Source organism: Macrobrachium rosenbergii, chromosome 34 (assembly GCF_040412425.1).
Source record: "Macrobrachium rosenbergii isolate ZJJX-2024 chromosome 34, ASM4041242v1, whole genome shotgun sequence".
Lineage (NCBI taxonomy): Eukaryota > Metazoa > Arthropoda > Malacostraca > Decapoda > Palaemonidae > Macrobrachium > Macrobrachium rosenbergii.
Genome location: NC_089774.1, coordinates 11,547,659 through 11,564,093, shown reverse-complemented (window position 1 = coordinate 11,564,093; position 16,435 = coordinate 11,547,659). Strand labels below are relative to the sequence as shown.

At 33.4% G+C, this 16,435-nt stretch overlaps 1 pseudogene; it reads right to left on the bottom strand.

Annotated features, from left to right (window-relative positions):
• Positions 1-3,500: 3,500 nt before the first annotated feature.
• The window catches only part of LOC136856211 (homeobox protein B-H1-like), a 42,742-nt pseudogene continuing 29,807 nt past the window's right edge, over positions 3,501-16,435 (bottom strand).

Here is a 16,435-nt window from a genome sequence, read left to right as displayed (position 1 = left end):
TACAGTATATATTATTTATATTTTTTCTGATATTAAATAATAAAATTTTTAAATAATTTTTTTCATTTATTTAAAAATAGATTCTCCCTTTTAAACCCAATTTTTGCTGACATCAAAATAAAACCTTTATATTTATATATATATATATATATATATATATATATATATATATATATATATATATATATATATATATATATATATATATATATTTTTTTTTTTTTTTTATTTAGATTTTTCTGATAGTAAATACAAATTTTTTTCAATAATTCTTTTTATTTCTTTAAAAATATTCTCTTTTTAAACCCACTTTTTACTGACATCGAAACAAACCCTTTTTTGCAATCTATCATCTACATCGAAACACTTCCTTTAAATAACTTTTCTATAACAACATAAAACCTTTTTTTAAAAATCTATTATTATTTTTCTCCTTTTAATTACCCTGTAATTAACACGCCGCCAAGGAAAGTCCGCCAGGCGACACCTGTTAATGACATGTTCATCTCCCCCTAATTTCTCTCACGTGTCCAGCATCCAGCACGAGATGGTATGCTTCGGAGAATTACCTTTAATTACCTTTTCTCTTGCCATTGGCCGTTTAAATGTTACATTAATAGGTTATTAGAGGTAATTACTGGCCTCTGTTTATTAGTTTTTGTGTTGCAATATTCTTTTTTATATTTTGAAATTGCTGTTGTTGTTGATGTAGAGTGGGGTTAAGTATTTTTATTATTGTTTATATATGTTTTTGTTTTGGTTATAAGTTTTTTTTGTCTATATATATCTATATAGAATATATACATATAAATCAACTATAAGGGAGCCCAGGGAAACACTAAAATGTGGAAAATAATGGCTATATTTCGGAGACCAAACTGTATTTCTCCTCAGGCAAATAGTGAATCCATTTGCCTGAGGAGGGAGACACTTTGGTCTCTGAAATATAGCCTTTATTTTCCACAATTTGGCGTTTCTATAGGCTCCCTTGATTGGCTGATTTACTCAGCCAATCACAATTAGTTTTGAGGATGACGGCTATGGAAATTTACCGCCAGGTCTGAAAAAACCAGGCAGTTTCTACATTGAGGTTTTATTTTATACTGTATTTTGCTCTCCTGGTTTTGTCTGTCCTTATTCCTTCTTTCTATTCTTAATCTTTAATTTTCTGTCCTTGATAATTCTGTCATCTGTCCGTCTCACTGTCCATTAGACAGATCTGTCATTTCTTGGGCTACCAGGCCGTCGGCCTCCCAATATTAGAAAAAACAGTGGAATTTAAATAATATTTTTTTGTATTATATTTTTCAAAATTCTGTCATCTGTCAATCTCATCGTCCATTGTACAGATCTGTCAATTCTTGGAGGCCCAACATTATGAAACAAGTTAAAAATGGGCCGAAGTTTCTTCGGCGTAATCGAGTTTTCTGTACAGAGTATCATGTTGTATGAAACTTTCAGCCGTGGCCCATGAAACTCAGCCACGGTGGCCTTCGTTTTTGGTACCTATATCGGTGCCAGAAGTACGATTATGCCTAACTTGAACCTTAAATAAAATAAAACCTACTGAGGAGGCTAGAGGGCTGCAATTTGTTATGTTTGATGACTGGAGGGTGGATGATCAACATACCAATTTGCAGCCCTCTGGCCTCAGTAGTTTTTAAGATCTGAGGGCGGACAGAAAAAGTGGGGACAGAAAAAAAGTGCTGACAGAAAAAAAGTGCTGACAGGAAAAAGTGCTGACAGAAAAAAACTGCTGACAGGAAAAAGTTCGAACTCACAGACAAATATCCACCACAATAATTTTCTTTGACATCAAACTCAAAAACCCAGAAAACTCATGAATAAAAAAAAACCAGTTTATTGTCTCTAGAGAGTTTATTCTCTACATTTAAATTACACAAATATTCACAAAACATACAATATTTACAAAAAATTCGTGCCATGAAAAACACCTTTACAATTTGTACATATAAAACTGACATTAAAAAAAAAAAACAATCTTTCAAGTGTTTTATTTCATTAGATGTTTTTTTTTCTTGTGTTTGAGATCGGAACTTTTTTGTGATTATATATTAATCCCAGTTTTTTAATTATATTTTTTTTTAATTTTTGATTTTTCATATTTTAGACAATGGAGTTTTTTTAATAGTGGGTCAAAGGGGTATGTGTCTGGGTGATCATATTAATATGTTTGAATTGATATGTATGTATACACATGTATACATGTGTATATATATGTATATATGTATATATGTATATATATATATATATATATATATATATATATATATATATATATATATATATATACATATACATATTCATATAATTTATGCTGCATATGTACGCAGTCCAGTGTATCATAAATATACACATGCATATATCACGTATACATTTAACCATACCTTTATTTAAAACACTTCTCAATAATTATGAATAGAAATATTAACACTTTTCGATTCTCCAAAAACAAAGAAACACATTCGCAATATATTTCAGGCAATTTGATGTATTTTCTTGTTGTCAACTTATGGAGAACATGTTGGAGACATTACGACAGTTTCTAAACAGAGAGATTTTTGAACCTGGAATATTTTTCCTGTAAGCGAAAGATAATTGAAATAAATATTGATAAATATAAAGGAGAGGAAATAAAAAGATTGAGAATGGAAGAATTAGAGAATTGTTATTAAGATTTGTTCAAATTCTCCCCAAAATTTTGTTGGAAATAAATATTGATAAATATGAAGAAGAAATAAAAAGATTAATTAGAGAATTATTAATAAGATTTGTTCAAATTCTCCCCAAAATTTTGTCCGAAATAAATATTGATAAATATAAAGAAGTGGAAATAAAAAGATTAAGAACGGAAGAATTAGAGAATTTTTATTAATATTTGTTGAAATTCTCCCCAAAATTAATTTTGTTTTCTCAATAAGCAAATCTTTATTTGTCTATGTAAATAAGTTATAGATACTTATTTCACTTTACAGTAGATGTAAAATACTTATAGGAATTTATCTACGTAATTAATCTAACGCCTCAAAAAATCCATTTTTTTATAAACTTCAAAAATGTCAATTTATCTCGATTTTTCACAGAAAAATCCTCAAAAAATATTTCAAGCCTGTATACGTTCACAAACGACATAATTACGGCCTCGATAATTAAGACATAATGATAATTTCACGGCTAGGTTTCCATCGTCGGTGATAATTGGCACTGACTGATGCAATGATAATTTGTTTTTCCTCTTGAAGGAATGTCAAATAACTGGGAAGAGGTTCTGAAACAAAAGTTTATTTACCTTTCGGAAAAGTAATTATCAGCGTCTGTTGTCAAGAAGACGCCATGTTTGATTTATGTGTGTGCCGAGTGTAATTTAAAAATTATTATTATTATTATTATTATTATTATTATTATTATTATTATTATTATTATTATTATTATTCAGTTGGTCACGATTATTCAAATTATTCAGCCATATTTAACTTTTGTTTTAGTGTAATTATTATTATTATTATTATTATTATTATTATTATTATTATTATTATTATTATTATTATTATTATTATTCAGTTGGTCACGATTATTCAAATTATTCAGCCATATTTAACTTTTGTTTGTGCTGAGTCAAATGTAAAAATAATAATAATAATAATAATAATAATAATAATAATAATAATAATAATAATAATAATAATAATAATTATTATTATTATTATTATTATTATTATTATTATTATTATTATTATTATTATTATTCGCGATTATTCACGATTATTCAAATTATTCAGCCATATTTCATTTATGTTTGTGCTGAGTCAAATGTAAAAATCATTATTATTATTATTATTATTATTATTATTATTATTATTATTATTATTATTATTATTATTATTATTATTATTATTATTCACGCCGTTATCTTCATACTAAAGATATCATCATGAATGAATAATGAGACATTATTAGAGAACCTTAAATTGCCTTTCCTTAACAAAAAGCAAAATAAAGTAATATAAGTTATAAAAATATGACAAAATATGATAAACTTGTTCATTGTCTTTGGGGAAAATTAGTCAAAAAAATAAGTCATTGATTAATTCGCTTGAATCATTAGCCTTTCGTGTCACATATTCATATCTTCAGGTTTAATTTTTCTTTGTTTTTATTTAGTTTTTTTTGATAATTTTTAGTATTTGGATAATTGCTGTGAGCCATCTTTCTGTTCTGTCGTAATTTCAACCGTGACAGCCATAAGCCACAATTTCTCGCTCGATAAATGACGGATTTTTAAAGGTTTGTGTCACCAGATCTAACCTGCGGTGATTATATTGCATTTGCAACAAAAATCTTATTGAGTAGTTTATTTTTTACTCATTTGTTCAAAGATTTTTGTTTGGTTTTGCTGCAAACTTCTTATTGAGAAGTTAATTTTTTTACCTCATTTGTTCAGAGATTTTCTGTTTAGTTTTAAAATAAAATTCTTATTGAAATTCCAATTTTTTCATCAAAGATTTTTTGTTGGTTTTGCTACAAAATTCTTACTGAGAAGTTAAATATTTTTACTCAGATTTTCTGTTTAGTTTTGCTACAAAATTCTTATTGAGAAGTGGAAATTTTTCCCAAAAAATTTTGTGTTTTGCAACAAAATTCTTATTGAGAAGTGAAATTTTTTCACAAAAAATTTTGTGTTTTGCTACAAAATTCTTATTGAGAAGTAAAAATTTTTTACTCAAAGATCTTCCGTTTGTTTTGAAAGATTCAGTCAACTGGGATTTCAAAAGTTTATAAATAATTATTTCCAATTTCCAACTTCACAAGGTCGGACAGGGTGAGGAGGGGGTGGGGGGGAGAAGGGAGGGGTCATGGGAGGTCAAGGGTCAAGTCAAGACATACCAAAGGTACAATGAAGATATATAAAGCTGTATAATGAAGATGTACAAATAGATTATTTTCAGTCGAAGGGCAGAATAACATTTCGGTGGAATTATGGGAAAAGTTTTTATCATCTAATTTTATTTCCAATTTAATTTCACGTTCAGAATTTTTTAAAACAGTTTTTTATAAATAGAATAATGATCATTTTTGCTTCTCAGGAAGTTTTTCTCTGGATGTTTTCCAAATCTGTTAAAGAGTAACCTATCAATCAATAAGGGGGAAATCTCCCATACTCTCGCCGAAATGTCAGCTGATTTTTGAAAAAAAATCTTCAAAATCCCCACACTAAATATTTAGATATACATAGTAATTTTATGGACATGAATGTGAAAAAGATAGATAGATGGATAGACAGACAGAGAGAGAGAGAGAGAGAGAGAGAGAGAGAGAGAGAGAGAGAGAGAGAGAGAGAGAGAGAGAGAGAACACAACCATTTTTCTTGTACATATGTCAGAATAATATAGAAATACAAATAATCACTAGTAAGGGACTGTACACATAATATTCCGATCGTGGCGACGCCAGGTCGCCTGTACTCTGAATAAATCAGTCTGCTGTCAGTTTCACGACAGATGGAACTGCTGACCGTCACTGGACAGTTTCACTGTTGTTCCAAAACGTAGCAGTTACACTGTTTCGACAGTTTCTTGTTCACTGTTATGCACTGTTTGTCAGTACCGTCTACAAATCGCACTGCATGCTGGAATTCACTTCCAGACAGTCTTTGGAAATTGCCTTTCCAGCAGATCACTTGGCCCCGAGAGCCATTCCAGTCTTTCCAGTCTTTCCAGGGACTGTTTCCTGGAAGAAGCGGTCACTATATTCCGTGAGAAACGATGTACAAATCGCACTGAATACTGGAATTCGTTTCCAGGAAGTCTCTTATCGCTTCTGGTAAGCGGCTTTCCAGCAGATCACTCTGCCCCAAGAGCCATTCCAGTCTTTCCAGTCCTTCCAGGGACTGTTTCCTGGACGAAGCGGCCACTATATTCCATGACAAGCGGCGTATTCACTGTCCTCTGGAAGCTGTGATAGGGTCCTTGACATTTCCAGTTCATTTTCCAGGCCAAACCCCAAGGATCCTGAGTTCCAGACTCTGGAAGGGGCTTCCAGGTTCTTAGGCCTCAGAAACGGCCTCCAGATATAAGGTCTGGAAGAGGGTAATCAAAGGGTTCCAGCTAAGAGTCCAGAGGATCCTCTTCCTTTCCCTTATGCCCAAAGGCTCCTATGCCAGCTTCCAGCCACGGCCTCTGGTCATGCCCTCACCTTCAGGATGCTAAGACTGTTCTCAAAGGCTCCTCAATGATAGTCCAAAGACCTCTTTCCTTCTTCCCAAGGGCTCCGCCGGCCTCCAGCCACGCCCTTGGTTCATGGCCCCAACTGATACGGTCACGTCCCCCACCTTCAGGATGCTGCTAAGACTGGTTCCCAAGGACGCGCTGGACCTCGTCTCTGTAGTGGTGGTAAGGAGAGTAGCAACGCAGAAGGCGGGCTCTGTACTAGTGGGGCAGCGACGGGATGGGTATCCTCGGGAAGTCCTTGTTCTTCAGGAGGGCGGCGACACTGACGGAGGCTTCCAGGAGTGCCTTGCCCGAAGATATGACCTTGGTGCACTCGACGTCTCTCTTGAGCTCTTCCATGTCGCGTTTGAGCTTCGCTCTTCTGTTCTGGAACCAGGTGATGACCTGGAACGGAAAGATGGGAATGGGGAGTTACAAGGTTCTTCCTGGAAGGGACAGAGTCCTGGAAAAGAAGGCTTTAAACACTAGTTGTTCTGGAACCAGGTGATGACTTGGAAAGGAGAGATGGGAATGGGGAGTTATAAGGTTCTTCCTGGAAGGGACAGATTCCTGGAAAAGAAGGATATAAACACTAGTTGTTCTGGAACCAGGTGATGACCTGGAAAGGAAAGATAGGAATGGGGAGTTATAAGGTTCTTTCTGGAAGCGACGGAATCCTGGAAAAGAAGGATATAAACACTAGTTATTCTGGAACCATTGGTGACTTGGAAAGGTTCTTTCTCGACTCAACAGAATCCTGGAAAAGAAGGCTTTAAACACTAGTTGTTCTGGAACCAGGTGATGACCTGGAAAGGAAAGATGGAAATGGGGAGTTATAAGGTTCTTCCTGGAAGCGACGGAATCCTGGAAAAGAAAGATATAAACGTAAGGTATACGATTGCTCCATACAGGACTGGAATTCCCCATAGCATTTGATACCCAGCTATTGTTAGATTTTTCATTTACTTTTTGTCGTCCTTACTTTTCATGAATAGATAAACAGATCAATAGATAATAAATAATTAAATTCTTTCATAAATAATTTGCAAAACAGCAGCTTCCGCAAGTTGCCAAGGCAAGTTGCAAGTTGCATTTCCTGAGCGTTTTAGTTGCGAATCACGTCTCAGTCAAGTTGCAAAGAGAAAAATTATATGAAAACTTTAAAAACAAGCTAAATATTTCTTGAATTCACTTGCAACAGGTGCAACAAGTTGCGAGTGCTTTCAACACCTAGCTAAACCACTTACAACAAGTGCAAGTTGCGAAGAACACTTTGAAGACCCATGGAAAATTACGAGTAAAAAAACAATAAAAATAATTACATAACGCCCTGACAAGGCCCAAAAAAGTTGCAAAATCAAGTCGCAAAAAAAGAAAAACACTTATTCCATTCCGCGAAAACAAGTGCTCATAAACACTTAACAAGAAACGTATACCGAGATATTTGTTAAGGAACAAACCGCCCCAATTAGACCTGAATCCAAGCCTCAGAAACAGCACTTAAGAGATTTCCCATCTTCGAAGCCAAACTTGATTCCGGGTATCCTGTAATTATGGGACTGCTTTATGGGGGCATCAGGGGCATCTTTATGGGTTTTTATCGGGCGTTAATGGGTCTCTGAGTAGACGCCATGAAAGGATTGCATCGGCAACAAAGCAATGTTCTTTATTGCAATTTTTTTTTTTTTGGCAAAGGCGTGTCGCTTCGTAATTGCTCCGTTGAATTGAGGTTTGGGTGCTCCGAGAGATATTTCGGCGTGTGTGTGTGTGTTTATGTGTGTGTAAGTGTAATTCATACACCTTCAGAAAGCGGATCTGCTTGTAATTACGCGTTATTATATTACCAAGTAATGTTGTTCCATTTTACTGAACATCACCATGAAATACTTGATGAGGTTTGTGTTCCAAGAAACATTTAGGTGTTTGTGTGTGTGTGTGTGTAAGTGTAATTTATACACCTTCAGAAAGCAGATCCGCTCGTAATTACGCGTTATTATCATAACAAAACAGTGTTATTTCATTTTACTGTGAATTACTTGAACAAAACCGATAATTGTATCATCTTAAATCCCTCAGGACTTGAACAGAATTATAACGCTTAAAAATCGCCATTATTATTATTATTATTATTATTATTATTATTATTATTATTATTATTATTATTATTACAAGCAAGGGAGACATTGCCAGCTAAATGTTACCAATATTATTATTATTATTATTATTATTATTATTATTATTATTATTATTATTATTATTATTGTTATTATCATGGTTGAAGCTACTCGGTTAAAATCCTATTATTATTATTATTATTAACCTAAAACCCCTCCCATTCCCTCCCCACCCACCTCCAAAAAACCCTATTTAACAACTCCCCCTACCCCCTCCCCACCAACCCCCCACCTCTAACACACCTGTGGGCCAAACTCACCTGGGCATTACTGAGCCCCAAATTCTGGGCCAGCTCGTCTCTGTCGGCTGGGGAGAGGTACTTTGGTAAAGGAACCGTTTCTCCAACTCGAAGATCTGGTGGTTGGTGAATGCAGTTCTGCTTTTTCTCTTCTTCTTGGGGGGCTGCCGGCTGTTGAACAGGTTGACTGAGTCTGTTGGAGAGGAAAGAGAGAAAGAGAGAATTCAGTGGGAATGCAGTTAGATTTCAGTGAGAAGTCAATGGGATTTCATTGGGAGTTCATTGAGAATTCAGTGGAAATTCGGTAGAAATTTAGTGGTAATTCAATGGGAATTTAGTGGGAATTCGGTGGGATTCGGTGGGAATTAAATGGGAAATTTGGTAGAGGATTCGGTGGGAATTCAGTGGAAGTTCAATGGGATTTCAATGGGGATCCAATGGGATTTCAGTGGGGATTTAATGGAAATTCAGTGGAAAATTTGATGGAAATTCAGTGGTGATTCGGTGGAAATTAAATGGAAAATTCATGGGAATTCATGGGAATTCAATGGGGATTCAATGAAATTTAGGTGGGAATTCGGTGGAGATTCGGTGGGAATCCGGTGGGGATTCGTTGGGGATTCAGTGGGGATTTGGTTGGAATTCAGAGAGTGGTTCAGCGGGAATTCAGTGGTAATTCGATGAAAATCCAATGGAAATTTAGTGGGGAATTCTGTACAGTAGGAATTCGGTGAGGATTCAGTGGGGATTTGGTGAGGTTCAGTGGGAATTCAGTGGGGATTCAGTGGGAATTTGGCGGGAATTTAGTGAAAATCAGTGGAAATTCAGTGGGGATGGTGAGAATTCAGTGGGTATTTTGTCAGAATTCACCGGGATTCAGTGGGAATTCAGAGAGAATTGAGCGAGATTTCAGTAAGAATTCATTGAGAATTCAATGAGGTTTCTAGAAGAATTCAGTGAAATTTCAGTGGGAATTCAGTGAGCATTCAGTGGTTCGTGGAGACAGGATTGGTTGCAGGTATCTTTGGTAAACTGAGGTCGAATGTGATTGATTGATTTGTGGCGCCAATCGTGAACGATTAGGCTACGCCTTGATTGGTTTTGCTAAAAGGAAACTAAAAAAGGATTAGTTCTGTAGTTTTCATAGATATTACATATAGAAAAAATATATAATTACTAATGTAATTAGCATAGATTTTGCTTAAAGGAAAAATAATTAATTAGAAAGCGTGTCTATTTGGTAAAGTAGAATAATTAGTGTTTTTATATGTTTATTTATATAAATAATTGTATAAATATTCTTGAGAATGTCATGAGATAAAGATTAATATCTCTCTTTCTTTATATATATATATATATACATATATATATATATATATATATATACAAATGTATACATTTCAACACATCTACACAAAATATACACAAACACACCACACATACACAAGCACCACAACCACCATTCTAACATACAAATAAATAAAAACTAAAAAAAAAAAATAAAAATAAAAAACAAGAATCCTTTGAAATCGTAACAAGGGCCGACCCGCGACCCGCTAACAATGCAACCGACCATCTGGTGGCCTGTCATTACTTTAGCCTCTATCCTTACCGGCAATCTCTTCTTTACCTTGCCGTTTTTATATTATCCAATCCCCCACACCCCCCACATTCTTCCCCCACGTTCCTCGTTCCCCTACCCACAATTCCCCACCCACAGAGCTGATCTGTCACCCAGGGAAAAGCGGTCGTTACCTTGTTAGCCCGTGCAAGCAATCAGAGATTCAGACGACAATAGGGCTGGTTTGGGATATGTAAGCTGGCGCACGCAACGTTTACCCCACACAACGATTGAGAGAGAGAGAGAGAGAGAGAGAGAGAGGATAATGTAGTCTCTCTCTCTCTCTCTCTCTCTCTCTCTCTCTCTCTCTCTCTCTCTCTCAGTATAAAGATATCCAAAGTGATTGTGGTAAGATTGAATGCATGTATATGTTTATATATATCTTGACAGGCGCTGAATATATATTCGTCTATCTCTCTCTCTCTCTCTCTCTCCTTCTCTCTCGCATTGTCGTCGTTTTAACAAGAAAGGAAATATTCTTGATAAAACTGAATAAAGAGAGAGAGAGAGAGAGATTAATCCGAGAGAGAGAGCCTGTGAGCCTGTGAAATTATAAGAACATATATGCATTATCCAAAATACAATATTCTAGATATATTTTATATATATATATATATATATATATATATATATATATATATATATATATATATATATATATATATATATATATACCCTCATCCGAATTAACTCATTACCGTACCCCGACAGGCTTCGATCGCGTACGGTACGTGAAATCGGTACGGTACGCTATATAGCCCTCGAATGGCGGCAGACGGGAACAGAACCTGGGGCGTATATATACGGGGGTGGGTGGTTATATATATATATATATATATATATATATATATATATATATATATATATATATATATATATATATATATATATATATATATATATCTCTATCTCTCTCTTCTCTCTCTCTCTCTCTCTCTCTCTCTCTCTCTATTTATTTATCGAGCAATCTATCTTTCTCTCTTTCGTTTTTCAAGATTACTTTTATTTTTCTGTAAAAGAAAACTATTGTGACGGCTTTGTCTGTCCGTCCGCACATTTTTCTGTCCGCACATTTTCTGTCCGCACTTTTTCCTGTCCGCCCTCAGATCTTAAAAACTACTGAGGCTAGAGGGCTGCAAATTGGTATGTTGATCACCCACCCTCCAATCACTAAACATACCAAATTGCAGCCCTCTAGCCTTAGTAGTTTTGATTTTATTGAAGATTAAACTTAGCCATAATCGTGCATCTTGGAACGATATAGGCCAGGCCACCACCGAGCCGTGGTTAAAGTTTCATGGGCCGCGGGTCATACAGCATTATACCGAGACCACCGAAAGATAGATCTATTTTCGGTGGCCTTGATTATATGCGCTGCAGCGGCTGTACGGAAAACTCGATTGCGCCGAAGAAACTTCGGCGCATTTTTTACTTGTTTTAAATTTATTGATGCAAGGAGTCATTTGGATTCTATTGTAAACAGACCGGTGATGATTTATGGGCTAAGTAATTCGGGGAACTCGATTGCATCAATTTTACTTTTTTTTTTTATAATTATGTTCGTTCCTATGAAATGGCGTAATTTGGTTAATAATAATAATAATAATAATAATAATAATAATAATAATAATAATAATAATAATAATAATTTATCGTTAAAATTACGTTTGTTTGGTAGGGAATTACATAGTCTGATTGGTCAGTATAATAATAAAAATAATAATAATGATTATAATATATTGTTAAAATTATGTTTGGTTCGTAGGGAATTACGTAATTTGATTGGTCAGTGTAATAATAATAATAATAATAATAATAATAATAATAATAATAATAATAATAATAATAATAATGTTAAAGTTAATTTTATTTGGTAGGAAATTACGTAACTTGACTGGTCAGTATAATAATAATAATAATAATAATAATAATAATAATAATAATAATAATAATAATAATAATAATAATAATAATAATAATAATACATTGTTAAAATTATTTTTGTTTCCCTGAAATTATATCTTCAATTTATTCGTCCAATACTCGAGCGAATCATAATCGCCTTCCGGCCGAATCAGTCCTTAGGCGATGACAAACCAATTAGCGAATTAATTGTATAATTAGCGCGAATTTGCGGGTCATAACAATCGTTAATTAGCAACAGCAGTTAGCGGAAAACAGCTGCTGTTGTGCTGTGCTGCTGGGAGGACAGCGGCGTTTGGACGGGGGCGGTAATTGAATGGCTGTTTTTTATGTCCAGTTAAGATGGACTTAAATATGCGGGTGTCATTACAATGGTGCCTCGGAGAGTGATTTTGTTCAGTATTGTTTTTTATTATTGTTTTATTTCGCCGTTTTATTCGTTTTTTTTAGTTTTCTGTAATGGAAAACTGTTGTGGCGGCTTTGTCTGCCCGTCCGCACTTCATTCTGTCCGCACTTTTTTTCTGTCCGCACTTTTTTCTGTCCGCACTTTTTTTCTGTCAGCAATTTTTCTGTCCGCCCTCAGCTCTTAAAAACCACTGAGGCTAGAGGGCTGCAAATTGGTATGTTGATCATCCACCCTCCAGTCATCAAACATACCAAATTGCAGCCCTCTAGCCTCAGTAGTTTTTATTTTATTTAAGGTTAAAGTTAGCCATGATCGTGCGTCTGGTAACGATATAGGCCAGGCCATTATCGGGACGTAGTTAAGGTTTCGTGGGCCGCGGCTCATACAGCATTATAGCGAAACCACCGAAAGATAGATCTGTTTTCGGTGGCCTTGATTATACGCTGTAGCGGTTGTACGGAAAACTCGATTGCGCCGAAGAAACTTTGGCGCATTTTTTACTTGTTTATATTTTGATTATTAATTCATTTGTTTGGGTTTAGGGGTTGGTGAGGTTGGCCCAGGGGTGTTGGGCTGTTTTGGGGAAAGGTGAAAGAATTTGGGTTTTATGACTTGAAAAATAATAAACAAATTATTTAATATTTTGCATAATATACATGTTGTATATAAACATAAATACATTATTATTATTATTATTATTATTCTCATTATTATTATTATTATTATTATTATTATTATTATTATTATTATTATTATTATTATTCACAGTCAAAATTTGTTTATGCTTGACACCAACATAAATACTTAATAATTATCAACATTATCATTATTTATCATAATTATCACTAAAATACTTTAGTATCATCATTATTTCTCATTATTATCGCTAAAATACATAATTATCACCATTAATTACCATTATTTATTGTATATTATCACCGAGGAAAATAGTGATGTTTCTCATTGCAACTCTACGAAAACGTTCAGAGTATTGTCTCTCACGTGAGGGCGAGAAACTCCCCCCTCCCCCGCCATTACCCCACCCATCTGCGTGTCGACAATTGAAGGGGGGGTGGGGGATTTGGGGGGGAGCATTGATGCGCGCACACGCGACGCTGCCGTTACGCAAATGACAACTGGTCTTAATTACACGTCCGCAGGTCAGTTCAAATTACAGGTGACTGTATCTAGTACATGAGAAATGCGTTATTGCATATGTTAGTCAGTCGTGGTGGGAGTTTTAGTTTTACATTTTTAATATTTTTTTTTGTAATTTTTAATCCTTGTTTGATAGATTCGACGCTTTGTTTAGGTTTGGGGCTATATGATATATATATATATATATATATATATATATATATATATATATATATATATATATATATATATATATATATATATATATATATATATATGTTAGTCATCATTCGTGGTGGGAATTTTAATTTTATTGTTAATATTTTTCGTAATTTATAATAATTTTTTGATCGATTCAACTTAATATATATTATCTATATCTATCTATCTATCTATATATCTATCTATATCTATATATATATATATATATATATATATATATATATATATATATATATATATATATATATATATATATATATCTTTAACCATAAACCATTCTTTATCAAATAGCCAATTCGCTAAAATCATAAAATCTGTTTTCCTTTATCAAAAGCAACTAATTCCATTGATAAAATTTCCAGTTCGTTTGTCAAATAGCAACTTTCTTTATTTTTATAATAATTCACTAGGTTTCTTTATCAGTGGCAACTCCCTCTATCAAATTTCCCAGTCGCCTTTATCAAATAACCTTAGCTCCTATTTATCATGTTTGCGGTTCTGTTTGTAAAATCCTTTAATTGGGTTTATCAAATATCCAAAGTCCATTTATCAAATAATCTCAGCTGACTTTATCAAAACCTCAATGCATCTCCCAGTATCTTTATCAGATAACCTTAATGCATCTATCAATTTCCAAGCTTACTTTGTCATACTCCCTACTGAACTTTATCAAAATCCAACCTCTTTGTCAAACAGACCGCTATCAACTCTTCTGTTAAGCAAACAGTTCATCCTTTATCAAACTTCCTAACAAACTTTATCAAACTCTGGCCACTTTATCAAACAAACAGCTAATCCTTTATCAAACTCCCATTAACAAACCTTTACCAACCTCTCTAGCAAACCTTATCAAACAAACAGACCTTTACCAACCTCAAACCCCTCTATCAATCAAACCTCCACCCCTTTATCAAACCTCACTTTATCAAAGCACAGCGAAATTACAACCCAATATGACAACAGATCAATGTTATATTAGCCACTAGCGTGTCTTAAAGTCACCAAGAGGGGTTGGTCTCTCTCTCTCTCTCTCTCCCCCTCCAGGGGTTGTGGGTTCGTCTGGGGTGAGGTTTATGGGGTTGGGGGTTCCTTTTGGGGTGGTGGGAATGCACCCAGATGTCCTGTCAATATTTGTCATTAGCGCTAACTGCATATTTAAGCGCTGGGACAGAAATGATTCATTACGGCGCGAGAATCCGCAGACTTGGAATATTATTATTATTATTATTATTATTATTATTATTATTATTATTATTATTATTATTATTATTATTATTATTATTATTATTATTATTATTATTATCTTTTTATTATTATTATTATTATTATTATTATTATTATTATTATTATTTGTGTTTGGATAAAAACGTGTAAAAACCTTTGGTTTTTAATCGTGGTTTTTATTTGTTTTTTGATTGGTTTTATTTTGTGTTTTTTCTTGTTGGTTTTGTCTTATTTTGTTTTAAATTAATAAGTTTTATTTTAGTTAAAATAAGTTTTTTTCGTTTAATTTTTTTTGTATAAAAATAGAATGGAAATAATTGATTTTAAATGATTTTGAATAATCGGATTAAAAATAATAATTTTTCATTAATTGGCATGGAAGGGAATTCTGTTTCTGCGACTTAACTATATCTCTCTCTCTCTCTCTCTCTCTCTCTCTCTCTCTCTCTCTCTCTCTCTTTCTAAGTGATTTCTAATGATCTCTAAAAGTGATTTTTAATGATCTACCTTAAAATCATTATTTCTTCCATAACTGATATGGAGTCCAAATTAAAATTCGATAATTCCCCATAGTTAATATTAAATCTGTCTCTCTCTCTCTCTCTCAAATCTCAAATTATCAGTAAAATCGATAATTCCCACTGTAACTGAAATCTCTCTCTCTCTCTCTCTCTCTCTCTCTCTCTCTCTCTCTCTAATGCTTCCAAATTATCAACAGTAAAATCAATAATTCCCACATAGTTAATATTCAGAAAAACTCCGTTACTGTAACTGAAATCGCTCTCTCTCTCTCTCTCTCTCTCTCTCTCTCTCTCTCTCTCTCTCTCTCTCTCTCTCGTGTCACCAAACCCGCAATTATACTCTTATGAATATTAACAGAGATATGGATTGCTTTTACAATTTACATGGCAAGATTGACGAACGAGCGAGTGGATCCTACAATTTGAATTGAAAGCCTTTTAAATATTTAGTTGGGTAATGCATATGTATGTATGTATATTTGTGTGTATGTATTTATGTATATGTATGTATGTATGTATATATATAAATAAATATATATGTATATATATATATATATATATATATATATATATATATATATATATATATATATATGTATACACAAGTATATATATATATATATATATATATATATATATAAAGCCATAATATTCAAATATACAAATCAAATTACTTTGAACATATACTTGTACATTCCACAAATCAAAAACTAAAACTAAATCATGATTTGTATATATAT